General features: G+C 45.2%; 1 long non-coding RNA gene across 1 annotated transcript in view; it reads left to right on the forward strand.

Annotated features, from left to right (window-relative positions):
- The first annotated feature begins 496 nt into the window (after positions 1-496).
- Positions 497-22,048, forward strand: part of LOC125757702 (uncharacterized) — a 279,346-nt gene continuing 257,794 nt past the window's right edge. The window contains exon 1 of the long non-coding RNA XR_007415448.1: positions 497-537. This is a non-coding gene — a long non-coding RNA (uncharacterized LOC125757702). The remainder of the gene's footprint in view (positions 538-22,048) is intronic.

Raw genomic sequence — 22,048 nt, forward strand, 5'->3', positions numbered from 1 at the left:
CTCGCAGCTTGGTGACATCGGCTGTCTTTGAAGCTGACCCTGTTTTTCCTTTTGTGCAGTGCTGCGGCGGCGAGGGCTCTGCGAAATGCATTTGTCCGAAAAAGAAAGGAACCACTCCAGGTGTCGAAACAGATAATGATGACACCATGGTTCACCTATTTCAGGTCATAGTAATTTCGTCTTTCCTACGGTTGATATGAGACTGAAGGCGAAAGAAGGTGCCCAATGATGAATTGTTTGTGAATGATGAAACACTGAAATTCGTTCTGCAGTTTTATCTTTGAAAATGTATAACTCACGGAAAGCGTAATAGAGAGAGAGAGAAATTTATTTAATAGGATGCTTAGCATTTGTAATGGACGCTTCAGTGATCAAGTTCGTAGTGTGACCGATTCTACCTGTATTTAGGGACGCGCAGCTGCACAGTTTGTTGATTTCTTTGTGCTGGTAACGGTTAAATATGTCTGAGCGCTTAGTAATGGCTGTGGCCTCGCCACGGTGGTCTAGTGGTTATGGCGCTCGACTGCTGACCCGAAGGTCGCGGGATCGAATCCCGGCCGCGGCGGCTGCATTTTCGATGGAGGCGAAAATGTTTGAGGCCCGTGTACTTGAATCTCGCGCCCACTCGGCGCGAGATTCAAATTGCGCGACACCTGGTGAAATTCTACCATTCTGCCACGAAATATTGCATGTCAACGGGAGTGCACGCACTACAAGACGGCTATATATGATCTTTTTCCGAAGCTGTTTCAAGCACTGGCGCGGATTTGTGGTAAATCACGTGACCGCCACGCAGAAGGACTGGGTTCAATTCCCTCTCGAGCTTAACCTATTTAGCTATTTATTTATTTATCTGCACATATCTGGATTTTTCGCTCTACGACATGGACTCTTCAACGGTGTAGCATTCATGTACGTTCTTTTCATTGGAACACCACAACATAACGAGGACCAGGCGAAATTCCAGATGCCCATGTGTTTACATTTAGCTGCACGTAAAAGAACACCAGATGGTCAAAATTTACGCAGCCTTGCTCTACGGCGTTTCTCATAATAACATGGTCGTGTAGGGACGTAAAAGCCCAACAATTATTGTTATAGATAACGAGGACCTACAAAGCCGCTGAAAGTGCACCTCCGAAAGCAGGCATATGCCTATGGCAACCACAAGCGTTCGATGTTAAATCCCCGTCGTGCTTCGGCGAAGGAAAAAAAGAAGTATTAGACCAGGAATTCAGAAGCGCGAAGTTGGTGTTAAAAGAAAATAACAAAGAGACACGAGAGTCGCGGTTGGGACTCAGGAACCTCTTTCCTGCACTTAAGGATGCTGAAAGTGACTCCAGGCTCAGCGCAAAGGAAAATAAAATAAAATAAAATGCGAGATAAAAACTGTCGAAAACTCAAGTGATCGGTATACTCCCTCTGAGACGAGCTAACCGTTGTCGTCCTTTCCTAAATGCATCGGCGGGCTGACGCCAGTGGGACGAACGGGAAGAAAGAAAAGAGGCAATGTCGAGACGGCGCGCTTTCTCTCTCTCTCTCTAGTCGTTAGACCCAGAAGGCTCCTAGCTTAAATACGCTACTTGCAGAAAATGGGTTGCTGGCGCCGAAACAGCAAACAGCAAACATTCAACGAACGCTCAGGGAGCACTCAGCAAAGCTCCTTCAGTATTACAGCGGCCGTGGAGTTGATGTTTCCTTGCCGCTGGCCAAGACAGCTTAAGTAAAAAGATTTATGTTAAATATATCGTAGAAAGGTTTTGTCGCTTTTGGTGCTTCAACAAATTAAAGGTAATCGGTAGCGCGTGATTTCTTTTCCAGTGGATTGTGTCGGAAGCGTCATTTAGGTTTGTTCGTCATCATTTCATTTTTCTTCTGTCGGCGTCGTGTGCTTCTCTCACAACGCGTACTTCAAGCACTAACACAACAAACCGTCAAGCATTGGATAGCGAGCAATGTAAGTACACCCAGAAGTGCAGCTACCAAATTTATGAGCATCAGTGTTTGAACGTTTTTGCAGTGAGACCAACGCCACCGTAGTGAACGACACTGCAGACGACGTCTTCATGTGTGCTTTAATGAGTTACTGTGTCATGAATTTTAGAATTCAGTAGTGTAATTGCTCGATGGACAGCACATATTACTCAAGTGCTGCTTATTGTTTGCTTGCTCTGCTATAGCTCCTGCTACAGCAATAAAGCCCTTGCCTAAAAACTTCCTAGTATGGTAGTACGAACACAGCGCCACAGAAATGAGTCTAGCAGATGTGCTTTGACCTCCGTCTCTTTCACAATATGCTTATCTGGTTATCAGTATCGTGTTCATTAGAATTCTTCTTTTTTATACATATATATTATACGCTGTCTAACGTCATAGTCTGCTCAAGGTTCTTTCAGCGTATTGTTGGACTTCATTTGCGGCCGTAGACTGTGGTGTCAATAGGAAGCACTATTCAGGCCCGCTAGCAGGGCATAGCGTAGCTTCTTATAGTATAGTGTTGCAAGGAGGTAGGAAAGGGAAGCGAGCGTGAGTAGACCAGATGTGACGGTGAGGAGGGGCGAATCCCACTACTTACCACTAGTACACTAAGAGAGAGAGAAAGCTATAAAGAGAAAGCAAGAGAAAAAAAATAGAGAGAAATAATGGGGATAAACACATGAAAAGAGAGAGCGATATGACACGGCTAGTGCGAAGCTGCCATATTAGGGAACGGGAAAGGCAACGGCGGCTGCGAGAAGAGCCCGAAGCGATCGATGGAAGCCCTACGCCTGCGAAGACGTGCCCGTAGATCTACGAGAGATGCGAACGCTCGGTTCTGGAGCTTGGACATCCGCGTCATGACTAACCTATACCTAAAGCCTAGCAACAACCAAGAAGCAATCAGATTATATTTCACAATCGTCCAGTTTCGCTGTTTCAAGCCTTTCGCTACTTAGTGCCTGCTTCGCCATTTTTTTCAAAAGTAAGCTACCTGTGGTAACCCTACAAATTTCTCGCTACCAGTGTGAGGCGCAGTATATTTTGTTCAAATACGAATCGAGCGCACCAAGGTTCCCGCCGCACTGCGGCTGTGTGATATTATTACAGTGAGGCTTGAGGTGACTGTACTCCAAAGACGTACTAAGTAGTGAGTTATTCGTTTACTAAGAAACACAGGCACATTCTGGATTGTTTTCGGTGTGTAGCGAACATTGCATTGTAATGAAAACTGTAGTGACGAACGTCATAAAAGTTTTAACCACGCTATTGTTAATGTTAAGCTGACGATGACGAGCGGCACTCAAAGTAGCACCATGGCATTAATGGCAAGAAAAATCGTAATCATTATAATTGAATAGGCCGTCGGTTAATGGAAACACACTTTTGAACACATAACTTCAACGGCCTCAAAGAAACTTCGACTGTCAATCCACTCGTATCTATGCCAGTCTCCTTACAGTAGGCTGAGACGTAACAGATAACATCGAAGAATGGCTCGCCACGAATGCGATTGTTTGTATCGGTTCATGGCAATCAACGTCCTAAAGCAGATCATTCTATGAGAGATGCCGTAGGGGAGGGCTCAGGATAATTTTGACCAGGGCTTATTTAACGTGAACTGGCATTGCACAGTACACGGGCTTCCAGCATTTCACCTCCATCGAAATGCGACCGCCGGGGCCACGCTCGAATTCGCGCCGTTCGGGTTAGCAGCCAAGCACCGTATAACCAGTGTACCACCACGGTGAGTACGAATGCTATTCTTTCTAAAACAAAAAGAGATTTGTCTATACTTATCAATTGTGGAGCAAGAGCAAACGGAATGGCAGAAGAAGCCAAGGGCTTTCCAAGCATGAGTGAGGGGTTAACGACAAAGAGGAGTTCGAGCTTTCGAAAGTTGTCATCGGGGATGTACACAACGAAGAACCCTAAGCCAAATCTTGACTATTGCGTCAATTCCAAGGAAGAAGAGTAATTTGCACTGTCGCGAACGGCCTTTCTTTCGGCCCGCATGGCTGCCGGTAGAAAGTTTACGTCACAACCCACTGAATGACTCCAATAGGCGGATAGTATGCCGAGCAATTTTCTAGAGAACCATCCTGGATAAACAGTAGCGACACTGCCATCCGACTTCTCAACAAAACGCGGTTGCGCCGATGTTCGCCACACACGGGAGAGCAGCATGGTGGCAAATCAAACAAAGGACTCACTTCAACAACCGGTCGCAAGAGACTAAAACTCATCGCCCTGCGCGCTTTTCGCCAGGACATTTCTAAGCCGCTTAGCGCTTTCTTCTCCACTATTTTCGCTGACCACCGTCAAAAAATGCTCACTGTGATATTTCAATACGGTTTCAAATAAAAGAAATACTCGACGGCAAACAGCTGAAGTTCTCTCTCTCTCTCTCTCACACACACACACACACACACACACACACACACACACACACACACACACACACACACACACACACACACACACACACACACACACACACACACACACACACACACACACACACACACACACACACACACACACACACACACACACACACACACACACACACACACACCAGTGCAACCTAACTGCGCCATTTGGATGCGCGTTGAGGGTGCCTATATTCTGTTGCATTCGTTCTTTAGTGTGCGTGCGCATGTACGTTTTCAGGCGTGAAATTGTCTGTGTGAAGAGAAGTGGTGTGCACTAGATCACTTGGAAACTAAGTTCCAACACTTAGGAGATACAGAAGAGGAAGTTATCAGAACTGGAACTTTTGCCAGTTGCGGCGATGTGTATTTATGTTACGATGGGCACTGTAATTAGAATACTGTCTGCTCTGTGGCGACAATCTCTTTTCTTGAGTCGATGCTGCACTAGCGATGTCGTTTTTTTTTTAGCCGCACACATTTCTATGTTGGTCTGTGCATAGCTTAGCTTGCCGTATATAATTTCTAAAAATGCACCTTTACGTCTATTGAAAACTTGATTAGGGTAACGTGTTTGATCAGCAAGCAAGGCGCATATATATAACACTAGACGATATTTCTCGTAAATATAGAGAAAAACCACGACCTGCGCGTAAGACCTGGGCTTCAAAAAAGGCCCATTTTTTTTCAAAGGAACGTACGGTCTGCAATAGGTTCTTATTTGACATACTAAATTACGTGGTTCAAATTTCTTTCACTTCAAGTGGATTATATTTAACTATTCAGCGCAATCTGAACACTTCTTATAGGGTGTTCTGGATGAAAGCGAATGCGGCGAAACAACTTCTTTACCCCACTTGAAAAGCTAGTTGCAAGCGTTTTACATGTGCTTACATGGAAATAAGTCTCGCCTTGAATATACCTCAGCGATGTTATGCCGGTGTACGACCTCACACAAGGCCAGACGTCACTCTAGCGCTGATGAAATGCGGGCTTGTTTCTGTTAAAAAATGCATTCGTAAGTTCCTAGTAGCGCTTGGGCACAACAATCTCGCCTGGTATTCTTCGAACGTTTGTTGATCGATACATACATTAAGGAATGCGCTTCTAACTCTCTGCATATTTTTCATTTCTCCTTACGTCACCTTTGCACGTAGCCATCTTTAAACCTATGTCATTTAAAGTCAGATGTTTCTATGTGCATCATATGCCCATGAGAAAACAACACCTCTGTTGAAACTTTCTGCATGCCACTCTAGTATTTACATTTGTTTCGGTAAGATTATTATGAAGATAAGGATGGATGCACTTAAAACTTTATTGAAAAATTTTGAGGTGCAGGGGTTAGCTCGCAGCGGCTCGCCCGCACCACGGATATACATCTTTTGTAAGTTTTCCATAAGAATCTTGCGGGAAATGTACAGAATTGCTGTATTGGCATACAGGAATTTAATGGACATACATGACATCTCATACAGGACATGTAATGGCATACAGAGCTGTAATGGCATACAGGCACACAGGACACTACACGCATTATGGACTTTATCGTAACACGGGTAAGCGGAGAACAAAAAGAATTATCCCAGTGTTCCTGAATTAGCAGTCGTAAAGGCTGATGATACAGCGAGGCATTCGCCGTCCCTTCTTCTTGCCTTGTTTTAAACTCAGAGTCCGATGCAAGCCTTTCACGTCTGACCTCAGCTTCTTTCACTCGAAGCTCCTGGATCATTCGCTCTCCACTAGCACTTGGCTTCGGCATCTCTTGGCGGGCGTTTGATTCAGAACGATGCCGGGGTTTCTGTTCACGCACGAATTCCCGTTGACGCTCCCCACGGGCAGCTTCTTCTTGCGGAGAGCGCACGACATTTACCCATCGCAGAACATTCGAGAAAGACCGCCTTGCTTCTGGATCAGATACGTTTGCCTCCTGCCGGGAAACGAATGGTAATTTCGCTCTAATTGCATAGTGCGTGGTCGGCTAGACGTGGAGGCTAGTTATAGACAGCTTCTTCATTTTAGTGGACAGGAGGTGGGTAGTGAGGTTTCCCTTGTTTCTGTGGCACACACTAGGAGCTGCGAGCCGCGTTACACAGATAGTCCAGGGAAAAACGTTGACCATAAACAGCTTCGCTCTTAGAACAAGGCTTGGTATAGAAGGGTTAGACAAAGGAGAGACAGAGTGGCGCCACTTATGGTCGCAAAGGAAATCTAGGCGAAACGCTTAAAAGAACAGAAAAATTACTTTCGCATGTGCTGGTCGAAGAGGTTACGCGCGAAAGGTTATCAGGCGTGATAGAAACGGCCTATATCATGCCCACGCTATGGCTGGCCTACAAGCCTCTAACCTATCTCTTCGGCTTATCTACCCATTTTTGCCCTTTATTTGCGCTTGTCAAGATATCTACGCTAATGTAGACCTTACCACCATTACGATTTCTCCGTCCTTCGCCATCTGTGTGTGTGTGTTTTTTTTCCCTACTCTTTCCTGAAAAATAAATCGCTGTGTCTTCAAGCCTCGATCCGTATTCTATTCGCTCTCTGATTCAAAACGATGAGACAGTGGCCCGGCCCTCAGGCAGTTACACTCTGTACTCTCTTTATATTCGACATCATTGGTTTGCGAGAAGCGTGTGCGTGTTTTTTTTTTTTTTTTGCCTCCCAGCTTAGATTGCATCAGGGACCTCGTGATCCCTAACGGATTCGTCTACCGCGGTTTCCATTAGCATGCATTTGATTTTGACCGTCTCTTTCTGCGACATCCTGTCTTTGCGTTACCGGTGATGTAGGCGTTGAAGATAATCCCCACTTTAGGTACCGAAGTCTCCAGCGACTAGGATAAAGTATTGGCTGCTACCATTGAGGTCATCACGAGACGGTGAAGGCGAACAATCAGTGGTAATAGCAACACCTCGCTCAGAGGGTGTCCCTGTTGAAAAGGCTTACGATATATCACAATCCATAGAATATGGTGCGGGTCTGTGTCACGCTTACAGAATAATGAGCGAAAGACAACGATGCAATTATAATGATTCCTGCGTGCACCGGTGATTTTGCATGTGTTATATTCATCAACTAATGACATCAAATTAAGGTAGCAAAGGTGGTGTTAAATTTCTCAACGTGTCTCTTCTCACTCATCAGCCTGATTAAAAAGTACAAACTGCACTAAACACAGTCACATTGATTGTATTAGATCAACGGCTTAGTGAGGTTGCACAATAAACAGTTTAGTAAGCGACACACAAGAAATAAAAGTTGAAAAAAATAGAGGAACTACACTTAACGCCCCGATAAAGCATGCTTATGCACTAGGTAACTGCGAAAAGGGCGAGCAGTGCGATATGACGCAACAAAGCGAACCATTTTTTACATTTGTGTGCACACTCCGCAATGATTTGAACTGCTTTAATAAAGACAAAGCTAAAACGTTTTAGGGGTACACCTCGGCGTGGTCTGCGATTTTTCTTCTATTTTGTCCGTTTGCATCTGGACGGTTACCAGTTGTCAGAAATGTACATCATCTCATAAAATGTTTTGTAGCCAGTAGATTGAGAACTGCGACAGTAAAGGAACTCATTCTTTAAGTACTACAGCACTTTCCTACAAAACTCTTCCAACACTTTAGCTAAAGGATTATTACAATGGCCATATTTAAGCCAACAGAACAGACTTCTCGCAACTCACCAGGCGAACTTGAACGTACATTAGCCAATTAATTTTGGTGCCTAGCTTTCTATCCTGCCCGCGAGATAGAGATAATGATCTTTAATGAATATCCCGGAGAGGTTAGCCTGGTTTGTGGCCTGCCTTGCTACTCCGGGTGTCGGGTGATGACTATAGTATGTGCAATGAATCGCATACACACACACGGTACGTACAGTAGCATACGCATAAAGTCACATACACAAAAGGGTCATTCACAAACTTTGGTTTAGTCCAGTGTTCCTCAAAAACACCAACAGCGCTTTGGTGTTGCGCATCGTGCAACCGCTGTCTTGCCACGGGCCGAGAAGGTGCCGCAGTTCCAAGCTCGAGCCGCCTTGCAAATTAAGTTCTGCCTTCGGAATCTCTCGTTCGGCGTCGTAACAGGAACAGTCGCAGAGTACGTGCTTTAAGCCTACCCGAGTATTACATGTCGTGCACGTGGGTGAGTCCGACTGCCTGATCTTGTGCTTGAAGTATTTCGTGTAGGCAACGTCGAGTATCAGCCGGTGAATGCACGTTTCGTCTTGTCTGGTTAGTCCCTGTGGCATAAAAAAGCTGCACGTCGGGTCTATTCTGTGCAGCGGTCCGTACTGGTTATTTGCATCGCACCATATTGTTCGGTGTAGATTCCGTGCGAACGCAGATACCAAAGTCGCTGCATCTTTCCTTGAAAAAATGAATGTCGATTTTCTCAGATGCCGTGTCATGTGCAGCTCTGGCAGCGGTGTCAGCACGAACATTCCCTTCTATGCCGCAGAGAGCTGGTAGCCACTGCAGTACTACATCGTGGTGTAGTTCATGAGCATTATTGCCTAGACGCCTGATGTCCAGGACTAGTTGATCTCGCGTACGTGGTGATTTTAGGGACTGTCCACGAGCTACGTCAACACAGTTCACAAGAATCCTCGAGTCTTTTCAAAGCATGTTTCGCGCCCATCGACAAGGAAAGCGCATGTTTGATTCGCAAGGTTAGTGGTGCAAATATTGTTTCAATTTGTTAGTGTCAAATTTGAAACAAGTTTTCAAATTTACCTAAATTCGTGATTCGCATCGGTGTTTGAGTAACTGAGAGAGGTTCAAGTTTAGGCACAAACCTCGGCTGTTGTACAAAATGGCAGATTACACCATACATATTTTACAAATTGTCCATTAGCGAACAATTACAGCTAGGAAATCGGTTAGAGCTATTGCGCATCGAATGGGCGCCCCGAAGCCGAATCAACTCGCTAGTAAAAGAGAAAAAATAATCATTTATCTACTATCCGGTTAGCCGCATCGACCTCTTGCGCCTTTTCTATTCTTCCTTAAGACAACGCTATATACCTAACAGATGGGTTTGAACGTTAATCTTCACGAAAGTGTTCTATTCTATTCTATTCTTAAATATAAAGAACAAACCGAAGATTGGGGAATGGAGTTGGATGTAGGCCTAAAATTCATCTCTTACCCTCTGCAACGAATATACAACATAAGGTCGCGTAAAGGACTGAATGCGGAATACCACCGCCGAAAGAAAAGAAGAAACCAGTGACAAACGCCGGCCGTTAGTTTATGAGGGGTATTTCTTTTGTCAAGCTTTCTGCAACGTGTTTCTCCCGGAGAATACTTTTTGCGACCGAGTTTTTTGTTACTGCAACTACGACGCAATTTTTCTGCCACGTGTTGCAAACGTACTTCTACGTCTTGTTTTCGCTGTCTCTTTTATTCTCTTGGTGCTCTTTTTCACCCCATGGTCTCTCCAAACCCCCATCCTCCCCTAGTTCCCAGCGTCTCTCAGCGCCATTTCCCTCTGGAAAACTTGGGGTTACTTCGTGAGTACCGCCGCCTCGCGGCGCCATAGACCCACAAGCAGTGCACGAAATATTGCTGAAAGTACATGGCCTCTCGGGGACGCCACTTGAGAAAGCGAGGAACGTCCGGGATGACGGTAAAGGAGAAACGATGGGTAGTTTCAAGGCAGAATGACTACGTAGAAACCCTGCTTCTAAGAAGAAGAAAAAAAAAAAAAAAAAAGACGAGTCTGCACACTAGGAGGCCTAGTGACGACGAGCTGAACAGTGCTGCCGCAGGGATGTTTCGCTGACGTTGCATATTCTTCCCTGCTTCACCACTGCGGCCGTATTTAAATGGCTGCCGAATAAATTTTTCTAGCGTGGAAACTCGGTGAAGGCAAGCGTGGGACGAAGCTCATCATGTCGGAGTGGCACGTCTCCCTTTTCAGCTTGTTTATCCCATTCAGCTATTTTCATATTTATCTTAGGGAGAAAACGCACGACTCATTACAATAAGGAAGATTTTGTAACATAAGAGCCGAAGAAAGTCGATATATATAAATATTTTTTTGACACAGCTTCTCAAATGTGACCGTGAAGATTTCCTTGCGCAGGTGTCAAATTACAGCCCAACACACTCTTGCATCTCTTTCATTGCAAGCAGCTTTGCAGCATTACCCTCCTTCATGGCATTCCCCATTACACACGTCTCTTTTAATTGTTTTACGTCACCTTCATTGTCCCGAAGTGCTATGTGTAGTTTCGCAGTGCGCTGATTCTTCTCGCGTAAATTTATTTGTCTTTTTTTATGTGCAACCGGGTTGTATCCTCTGTAGAGATAAGCATAACTGTCAAGGATAAAAGCAGGCTGATAAATACTGCGTAAAATGACCATATATTTTTAGTTGATACTTTTAAACGTGGAACAGTTCAAGGACTGGACCTGACGACAGATAGTGTCCGTGTCGCATGTTACGCTTTCAGTGCCGAGATACACCCATAGATGGCGTAATCCTCGATGGTGGACTAGAGTCAATGGAAAATCAGAGTACCGCAAAGGTAGGCTGCACGCGGGCAACATTGGGTGGCGGCGGCCATGTCCCTTCCAGGCCGTCCGGCGCGTTGCTAGCGTGTGTTGAGAAGTGACCGATCTTTTAGCCTCAGTGCCGTGTTACGCTCGGCAGAACGGCATTATATGTGTGTGTTTCTTCAAGAGGTTATTAGAAGTGATTTCTAGTCATCGACAGGTATGGATCGACTGCGCGGTTAGCGGTGTAACTAATGAAACGTACGGCGAATGTGTCCATGTGCTCGCGAACTCTCTTCATGGCTTCATCGGTCTCTTTTCGTGTCACGCCCGGGGGCGTGTTCGCTAGGTCCGGATCTGTAAACATAGTTGCATTAGAGCAGTGGCATCGTGCGAGATGCCATTTACTTCGACATTTGGTGAATCTTGACTGTTTGCGCTAGCTTTGCAGTCGGTGTTCAGGTTCACTGCACTCGAGAATATTCAACATTGCGTCCTTCGACTGATCGCTGACGCATAGCTTGCTTGCGCACCGTGCTTGCTGTTCAACTGGTTGATATGTGTAACAGGAGTTGTGTGTGTACGGTAATTGGAAGTTGTGCGCGACGTCTTGATTCGGAACGCCAGCAGCCGAACGCACGGGCGAATCGGCGTGCGGTAGGTAAGGTGCATCTTATCTTACGATACGTAGAAAATAGGCCATCAAAAATGATTGACATCACTACTTAATTGTTTCATTTCCTATTTCTTGTCTCCTTAATGTTCTGAACGTTGCAGTGAATTTGCAAATATTTTGCTGTGTTCCGACAAACAGTTCTTTTTTTTTTTTGCGTTGCCAGCGCGTAAACAGCTGGGGTTCGGTTTCTGCACTGCTGTACTTTTTTTTTTCATAATGCACTCTTATTAAAACTTGCTCGGCACGGTGCTTTATGTTCTTTTGATCAGAAATAGCACATCCCGGAATTTTTAAAGCGCATGCTACTGCAACACAGTATATATATAGACCTAGGGCTCGCATAAAATCGACTCCTTCAATGCGAGAGATCTGCTTTTTTTTTTTTTTTTTTGCTGTGACCATCTCTCACCAACTATACAGCATTTTAAGGGTACGCTCGGTGCAATGCAGCATTAGCAGCATTTTTTGCAACAAATTTAAAAATACGCTTGATAACATTGCCTTATACCAAGTTTATCAACAGAGTTCCGCGCTTCTGTTTTGTGCAATGCCAAAGATCATGCCACAATTGCCTTCAAGGTGTACCAGTAAACAGTTATTATTTTAATTTCGCTCTCGTGCGTGACACGCTTATAACTCGGATAGCATGCGTAATCTGTTCAACAGATCAAGATATAAACAGCCCAGCAAATAGAAAGGTATGTATTTTTCAATATCGCTGACCATAGCGAACCGAAAGGTGAGGTATCCTGTCGCATAAGGTCTTTTCCAGCAAAGTTAGTGTAGTTCACTGCAGGAAGAAGTGTTATTCGAGGGGGGGGGGGGGGGGGGCGAATTCGTTCAGGGCAACGATGCAGCCACGAGAACGGCGCTCTTTGACATTAATTTTTCCGACACGGCAAACGAGATTCCCAGAGTAGCTCACCAGTAACGTTCGATTGATGGTGAGCTACTCTCTTCTGGCATCTGCATGCAGTGGCGTAGCCAGGGGGCGGCACACCGGGCCCGTGCCCCCCTCCCCCCCGCCCAAAAAATAAAAATGTCTGCTTACGCCCCTGTCTGCATGACGCGTTTAAAAAAGCGACGAAGTACTGCTGGGGACCGTGGTACTGCTAAATGTCCGGCCACGCTCTGCATTGAACGCGCCTGTACCCAAAGCGCTTGGAAGGGATATGGCGGCGAGAGGTCACGTGATGCGAGTAAGCCAATCGCGTCGGCGGCGGCGCGCGGAAAACAGATGCGATACTCTGAAATTTTTCCAGTGACTCTATGGTGGACTAAGCGGTAGCCGCGCAGTGAAAAGAGGAAGGGCGGCTCGAGCGTCAATAGGCCCCAAAGTCACTGTTGCTGGGTAGGGTGTGGCAGGGGCTGCCACACGTCCTTTTCCGTGCATCTCTACTCTTCAAATAACGTAATCCCAGGCACCTGCAAAAAATTTCAAAACGTCACAAAAAACGCAAGGCAAACACAGGAGAACCGCAGCTCCGCTTTTTCTGCAGATTTAACACTGAGTGGAACTGGAGTAAACTTTTTTTAGCCTCTGGATGCGATTACAGGCAGTTTAGTGCAATTCGACCATGTCTACCCTCCCCCCAGTCACAGGCAGTTTGGTGTAATTTGAATTTGCCCCCCCCCCCCCCACCACCTAAGGGGAGGGGCAGCGTCTGCCCCATACTTTGACTTAGTACTGGAGGGGGGGCTGCGATAGGACCTTCGCCCTCCCCTGGTGGGAAATCCTGCGCACGGATATGCATACTGCAGAACAACTAACATTTGGGCGAGTTCGATTCCGTTAGACATGTTAAGTGGATTCACCGCGATACAACGAGGACAGAGGTAAAGAAGGGACAAGCGCTGGTGTCCGTGTTCCTTCTTTACCTCTGTCCGCGTTGTATCGCGCTGAATCTACTCAACATATGCATCAGCAACACGGGAGGCAGAGGTTCGTAGCAACACGGGAGGCAACGCTTCAGCAACACCGGAGGCAGAGGTTCGTAGCTTGAGCAGCGAACATGCGCAGGCGTTCCACGCCCCACTGGCCCCTGTATCATTCTACCAAGGCACGACGTTTGCTCGTCGGCACCGTTGCCTTTCTTCAGCGCTTACTGCACCCGTTTTATTAGTCGGTGCTATCGCACTCAAAAAAAGGCGGCTGAAGAGAAACAACGTTGGTGCATGTGGACGCTCCACTACTCTGACAACGAGCCGTCAAACGCTAACACGAAGCAAAACGCAAAGAACGTAACTGCATCTAGGGCGACTCCGCGATGCCAGCGCGGCCAGTGTTCCTCGCTGTTATCGAGACGTTTCAACCATGACCCCCGAGATTGGCGCGTAATCTCGGAGGCTATGCTTTAACTGCGCCGTCGCCTGATCGTTCTCTATCGGCGCTAGTAAATGTCATGAAGCATTACCTAACTGCACCGCTCACAGACGGCGGCACCGCCCCTCCCGGCCTAGCTCCGCCAACAGGGAGCACCGTGCGAGAGAATACGTGAGAGACACCGTGAGAATACGTGAGAGATATAAGGCGCGTTTGTCGCGCATGTGCCTCGGTAGCTTAGTCGGTGGAGCGCCGGGCGCTCGTCGTCACGGACCGAGAGATCGTAGGTTAGATTCCCGGCGGCGCAACTTCTTATAATTTTTTCTTTCACATCCGTTAGCGTCCATTTTACCAATGTCATATTCGTGACGGAAATACGTCACTAATGTCTTCGTGGACCACGGCATAAAACACTTTTGTGTTAAAAATTCACTGATGATTACGAAACTGCCTAATGCAAATTAGGCAGTTTAGGGCAACGCCAATTGTATTTGAATTTTTGGCTATCCGCAGTTGTAGCAATGTAACATTTGTTACATACTGCCGCAGAAAGTGCCAGCGCTGGAGCGCTACGCACACCCCGCTGTGCAAGGCAGGCGTCGCGAACCAAGCGAAACACCGACAGCAGCGCTACGACAAGCAAAGCCAGATGTAGTGCACGTGCCAGTGCTGCATGTGCATGAGCCCCGACCGAGGGGCCAGCGCAGGCCCGTAGCCAGGGGGGGGGGGTGCCCTTCCTCCGATATTTTGGTCAAGTAGGCGTTTTTACCAAAAATAAATTATGAAAAGAGTTGCTTTCCTCAAATAGTCAAGGTTTTCAGCAAGTGGGCCCCCCCGAAAAATACTCCTGGCTACGGGCCTGGGGCAGGCAGCATGCGTGACTGAAGAAGAAAGCGAGGTTAGAGGCCTGTTGTCCGTAATATCGACAGACTCCGCGTTCGCTCTCTTTCGTCCTCGTTCGCTCTAACGGTTACGCCGACGCCAGCCGACAACGGCGACGCCGCTCAACGCAGGAACGGGCGCCTAAGAGCTGCGCTCTCAAATGCTTTCTTCAGTCATCTACCCTAAACCCTAGAGGTAAATGCAGAGTTGAAGAGGGAAGGCAACAGTTCAATTCTATCGAAGCTGTGCATGTACATTAGGACGATGAGAAACCATTATTCAGCTAGGAAATGAAATATACTGTAAAGGTCTTCAATAATGATTGAAGGATTGCGCGATAACAAACAAGCAGAATGTCAGGACTCCACCAACACAACGAAACAAGTTCTGCATGTATACGACGATCATCCAAAAGCTGGCAGGGTCAGCTAAATTTAAAAAAAGAAAAAAAAATCCGCACGTAACATTATTGTGTAGTCTCCATCGCTCCCACCTTCGGTTTTCCAAGTTAAGTTATGTCGATATTGTTTAAATTAACGTTATATTAAAATTGTTTTTGAAAACACTGACCCAAATTCTTCTTTCTTTTACTATGCCTGAAATCATTTATTGTGAAAGAAAGCTATGATTTAACAACAAACAAGTAGAGTCCTTACTTTGTGGACCGTGCGAGAAGTAGTATATGTTGGAGCATAATTGATTGCTCGTGGAAACGTTTTTACGGCAACTTGAAATAGAAAGAGAAAGACGCATACAGCAAATAGTCAGTAGGCGTTGGTATTTCCCTGCAAACAATAAAAGTAATATCCCAGCGTTATCGGGCTTTAAGAAACGTTCGTTTCAAGGGCCACTGTTTTACTTCTTGCAAACAACACGCAGGTTGCATAACTGAAGCCTGTGAACGAAAGTCACGGGAATAAGAACACTAAGCTGAAGTATAGTTGGATCAGTCTTAAGATAAATTTGTTTACGATTCCACCGCGAGAGCGCGCGAGTGTCTATGAAAACACGGAATTCACAGCCGCAAGAGTTATATGTATGAATGAAGCAGAAATCAGGAAGCTGCTCAAGGCACTGTAATAGAATATCAGGATGTTCGAGTAGCAAGTTGCGGAGAACGTATCATGAGATATGAGATATTCTTGAGTCTTGGACGGTGCTTGAGATAAACAGGAGAAGTAGAGATAAATGTGCAAAAAAAAAACGGGGAAAGTTTCACGGAAGCAGATTCGTGACCGATAGCATTTGCAGGAAATTTAGACGCGCTGCATCACATCAAGAAACAGCGCATTAAGCTCTGCCTGATGTGCGTGCTTCAGAGCATAACAAATGTAATGTACTGCATATGAAATGTGCAGTAGCACACTTTTTAGTCTCAAAATATGAATCCAACTTCAAGTTACATTGTGGGAGTTTGTGTCAGAGCCGCGACCTGACTATTAGACACACCGAAATGAAGGACTCAGGTTTAAGTTAGACCACGTTCAAATCATTACCGTGCACCTGATTCTTGGCACGTGATCGTTTTGCTTGAAGTCCCTGCCGAATTGCAGCCCACTCAGGGGGAACTGAACCCTCTACGTGGAAGCAGCCGCACAACACCATTCATTTTTTTGCGTTATCTCATTTATTCGTTGTTGCAGTCATGTCTATGGTGTCATCAAACGTGAATCTGAATTGCTCAAGCACGGCATGAAAAAAAAAAAGAAAAGCAAAGGGTCACCGCATAGATCTCATTCTCAGAGATAACTGTGCTTTCACTTTATAAATGCGAGGGTGTACTATTTTCGTTTATTTATAGTTCAATAAAAAAAAAAGAACCCATCCTTCAGAGTCCACTCGAAGAAACGTGAGCGCAAGTAATGGTCAGGTGGTCTTGCAGAATAATAAAAAGTGTTCATCGATCACGTAAGCGTAATGACTTCACTTGGTTACATTAGCGGCTATGGAAGACGAAGGAGGTATAACGAGAGAAGCAAAATTACTTATAAAAGCAGACAACAAAAGGCAAAAAAAAAAAATAAATGAGAAGAGAGATGAAAAAAATATGTGATCTGCCAAGCCACCATCCCATTTGCACGCCTACCTTCTTTCGTGTCGATGCCTGGAGTGAGCGCGGCATTTATTTCGCACGTCCGCTCGTATCGACCACTCCTGCAAGAGCCGGGCTCCCACCATATTTCTCTCGTTTTACGCCCTATACTTCCCATGTATGACTGTAATAAAGTGCGGAATAACGGCACTCATGCAGCGTAAAAGGGGTGTAACGAACCGCGGTTGCATTCGACAAAATGAGGCAGCCATGAAATGTGCGGGATACGATTTCTTCGAAAGCTATATGCAGCATTCCACCTAAACAAAGAGCGAGATAGCTCGAGCTCTAATGAGAAAAAAGAAAAAAAAAGGGGAGAGGCGTCAGTGTTTACGACGAGGGGAGAGAAGCACTGTCCTTTGTGAGGTGCTACTTTTTCGTATCCAGCTTGCAAGGTCTCGCCGCGTGGACGCGTGTCGAGGGTTGGTTGGTTGGTTGGTTTCAAAACTTTATTGAGGTCCTGCAAGGCGCGCGTCAGCGCGCAGGGATCATTTTTTAAGAGCGAAGGTGTTAAACCTCGAGGACAAACGGATGACCACAAAAAACTACCATCAACATGAACGGGTATGTGCTTCAGAAATCGCACCAATTCCAATACTCACCACTGGTCCCCTAAAAATGAAGTAGGAAAATAAAGACATAAATAGAAAAGAAAAAGATAGAAATGGATGAAATACAGAAAGAGAAAAAAAGAGAGAAAGACAGAGAATCAAATAAATAAATAAACACACATTTATATATATATATATATACAGAGAGAGAGAGAGAGAAATACGGAGAATTAAAGAAAGAGAGAAAAAACTAAAGAGATAGAGAAAAAAAGATACAAAGAAAGTAACCGGCGTTAGGCAGAAGACTTGAGGGTCGACTAGCTTCGCTTTGGCAAGTTTGCGCGACTTGGGGCAAACTTCCCGCAATTTTTTTCAAATATATGTTGCCTGTATATAAGGTGATGTCTTCAATCTGAGGACCTCCTGGAATGTTGAACCTGATGTGCGTGGCAGCCCTTGCATTCGATACGCATTGGATAGACACGCATTCGATAGAATATTAATGCCACACCCGCTGCGCGTGCGTAGAGACACTGAATTTGACCCCTTAACCGCTTTGGACGAGTAGAGCTCGTCCTTACCAAACTGTGCCCAAACCATTTTGGACGAGTGTGGCTCGTCCGCTTCAGGTAATATCTCCCTATGAGGCGAGCGTTTTGAACGACACTCGCTCGTTTCAAGCTAGTTCGTGTGTCACTTCACAGATGACAGCACTTGTTTGGCAATTTCTTTTTATTTGAACCACCATTTCACATTTTTTCGCAACTTGTGTTTAGAAAATGTCGTCCAGTGAAGACAACGTGTCGTTGCTCGCGCATCGTCACCTTTCGTCATTGTACAGCTCTTCAGGCAATAATTAGTGAGATACTGAAGTTTACTTTGGTGGCTTGACGTGTAATATTTGCCAGTTTCTCGACGATGACAATATTTCGCGAATCGTGACAGACCCTAGTAGGCCATGGGACACTGAACTTTGTTATGCTAATTTGACTTAATATACGCTTCACTTTTTCGTTAATCAAAAACATGCTTTTTAGAAGCAAGATATTCGATATCAAGTAAAAAAAAGCTTTTTAGACAGAAAAATTCTAAAAAATTAAACGGTTAAAATGCTAAGTAAAAATATGACATACGTTAGTTCATCTGTATAGGCTCTCCAGTAGGTGAGAATGCTTCACAATGCTTAACTTATCAACACATCTCTGCGGCGTTGGGAGACGCCGTAGTGTATGGCGCTTGGCTAATTATAAAAACTAAGTATTTTTGGCAAAAACGTGCACCTAATTATACTGTAAAGAATCCGTATTTTTAAACGTTGATCCCGTTTAAACGGGGTCCCATGGCTGGCGGTAAAATACACGAGGCAGCAGCCCAAAGCCGTAATCCCTTAGTGACCACGAGTCCCGGAGGGAAAAGAAAACCTGCTCTGGCTTTAGAGGACTTCGCGATAAGGGTCCGGAAATGTAAATGGGTGCCTAATTAGGAAGCTTTAGAGGATCAGTATTTCGGCGCGAATAGCATACGCCGAGGCATACGTGCACCACAGCTTTGCAATCTCCACCACGTGTTTCCAATGGCTTGGAACAATTAGAGAGCGCAAGGGTATCACGCTTAGCGACGAATCACGCCAGAGATCATGTAATGATAACAGCAAAATAAAATAAAGAAAGAACCACTAATGGCAATGCGGGTTTGCGCATTAACATCCCGGTGAAACTCCTTGCCGCCTGGGAACTGCAAAGCTACAGTAAAGCAGGGGTCATTAGGCTGAAAACGCCGCAGGTTTTCGTAGATAAGATTCTCCGACTAGCAGTATGGGAAGTCTACACTTGGTCCGCTGTCCTCAAGGATGGGGGAATTTAGGAAATAAAGTAATAGACGTTGTCGAAGAATGTGTGTCTTGTCTCTGAAAACTACGCAGATTTCCGAGGGGGTAGGAATACTGACGTCATTCATGAAAGGTGTCATCGACTCATTCGAAGGTCCTTCCGGCCTAGTTTTCTACGACGCTATCAGATCATCTTATCTATGCTACAAAAATGTTGTTGCTGACAGAAACATACTGAGAGGAACTAAACAGACGACTTCAACGTTGAGAATTCGGCGGTGATATTATCAGCCTTATTTCCTATATATTTGAGTTTCATGATCATTGAATAGTCCTTAATTTGCCCTAAAGCTCATTCGGCAGACTTCTGCCCCACCTTTAGGCCCGTATTTAAACACACTCTTTCGTTTGTGGTTGTACAGTAGCGAAGCAGTCATAACGTGAAGCATAAACCCCAAGGTTTCATCTTGGTTGCTGTTTAATTTGTTTAACAAGAAGAACTGGAAATAAACGCAATTGCTAAAATGTTTGCTTGAGGTAGCCGATACTTCCGACTAAAGCTCTAACAAGTTTGTCTATCGGCATCGGTGCTTATTTGTTTCTTTACTGCAGCAGAGCATAAGAATTTATAAATGAAAAGATACGTACTACTCCTGCATATTGCTTCTGTACACCAGGAAACTATCGTGTATTATATTAATTACTGAATCAGGTATTTTCTTGACAATGTCACGCGTATGATGACAGCAAGCACTCCCCTCTCTTGGAATCATCCTACTCTGATGATGACACTCCCACTTTTTCATATAAGCAAGAAGACCGTATTTAAAAACAAACAACTTAATGACAGCCACAAGTTGGTCCAGCTTTCAAAATGTGTATGTTATTGACATTTACTTGGCGAGATGAAACCTCAAAGCACCATAATACGATGAAGCCGGATGTCCAATAATCTTAAAACAACTGGACCGGAAACAGCGGAATGTAAGCTCGGCCCAAAAAGAGTGTCGTATCTCGTGCGCGCCACTTCAACTTCTCGCCTTTCGCGCTAAATATTTGTGATACATTCGTGCTTGTTAACCTGGCCTATACACCGCGGCGTTAAGTGCCTCCTTTGTTATTCGTCAATGGTGATGATTACCAAGTGACAAACTATACATTGAACGAACGCTCTGACATTTATTCTACGACTGTGTGTAGCTTAGTTGATCGGCCTCGCGCAACCGGAATATTCGCTCGTGTGGGTTACTTATCACCTATTATGTATTCGAATAGTAACAGTAAAAAGCAGGGAGCAAAAAGAACGGCCTGTCTAGACGTAAAAACGATCACTGAGACATATTACGACTCAGTGACCCCGCTTGCAATATAGTCGTCTTATATAATGCACCTTTAAAGTCATCGTTTTTTCCAGAGGGCCCGCGGCAACCAAGAAGAGAGTTCAATGACCCCTTATGCTGCGCAGCCACTATTTATAAACGTACCAACATATATTTTTTTTATTGTTGCAGTGCTGATGCTTTACAAGACTCCATTTCCAACATCGGACGAGAATTTCTACGACGCATCTTCAGTGTAACATGTTTAAGGACGCGTGCTTTAGGCGAGCACCGATGCTCGCAACAAGTGACGCAACGGGCGCCAGACATAGCGACATAAAACGAAAGCTTTATTTACAAATTATGCAACGAGGAAAAGGTCGTGCTTCATTTCGCTGCAGCGGTGGTTTCATAAACCGGAAGTGAAGCGTGAAAAAGAGTCGAATTCCCATCTCCCTCCAAAGCGCAGAACGCGATCCTCGTTTATTATGCATACTGATACGACCAACGTCTACAATCCGAGCCCAGTTACATCGCCTAGTTGCTTGTTCCGGACGAACAATGAAAGTACGAGCTAGATGTTCTAGTTCACTCGGAAGTTTGAAAGCAGCAGAGATAATAGCCGTATTTGATGCATTTTGCCTACCGTCCTATTCTCGTTCGTTCATGCGTAATCTCGGCATGCTAAACTTCTCTCTCTAACAAGTATAGACGACAGAACATTAGATTAGGGTATGCGAATTGTAGTGTACACGCTAGTGTACATGCATCAACAGTGCTTGCATTCTTGCACTGATTGCATGAGGCAGATGACTCTGCTTCATCAGTTTTCTGCTCCAAAACCAGTGTTCATTTATTATTTCACAGCACTAGAACGTTGAAGACAGGTTAAGTTGGTCGCGGAACACTTATTTTGTTACTCGGTTAAAACACTGATGTCAGAAAACTTCGCGAATAACGTTGGCGCTGCATTTTTCTAAAATGGCTTGAGATTACCTTTTAATACCGCAGTTCAATTTTTATAAAGCTTATTATCCGTCATACTCATATATTTCTCGTGCTCTGGCCAGCGTGAGGACGAAAAAGACGAAAGAGAATAGAACATGAGCCTAGCTAACTTCGCTCCCTAATATATAATGCAGTTAACGTGTGCCGGCATTCATATTTTAAAAGGGTATGGGTATGAGTTTGCTGGTAAGGCTTCATAGGTTCGAAACAGCGTGAAAATAACGATAAAAATTGGCCGCGTATCTGCGTGCTTCGCTGCAAATGTCGTGTAAAGACGATAGAAGAGGCGCTGTGTGAGATATGGACGCCATCTGGCAATACGTCGGGAAACATGAGTGCTGTGTTGCGTGCTGGTAGTCCCGGCGCAGCAGCAGGCGAAGACCGGCGGTGACCAACGCGACCGGCGGGGACGCCAGCCAGCCCGAAAACGCGGTTTGGCGCGAAGCGCTGAAG

Source organism: Rhipicephalus sanguineus, chromosome 3 (genome assembly GCF_013339695.2).
Source record: "Rhipicephalus sanguineus isolate Rsan-2018 chromosome 3, BIME_Rsan_1.4, whole genome shotgun sequence".
Classification (NCBI taxonomy): Eukaryota; Metazoa; Arthropoda; class Arachnida; order Ixodida; family Ixodidae; genus Rhipicephalus; species Rhipicephalus sanguineus.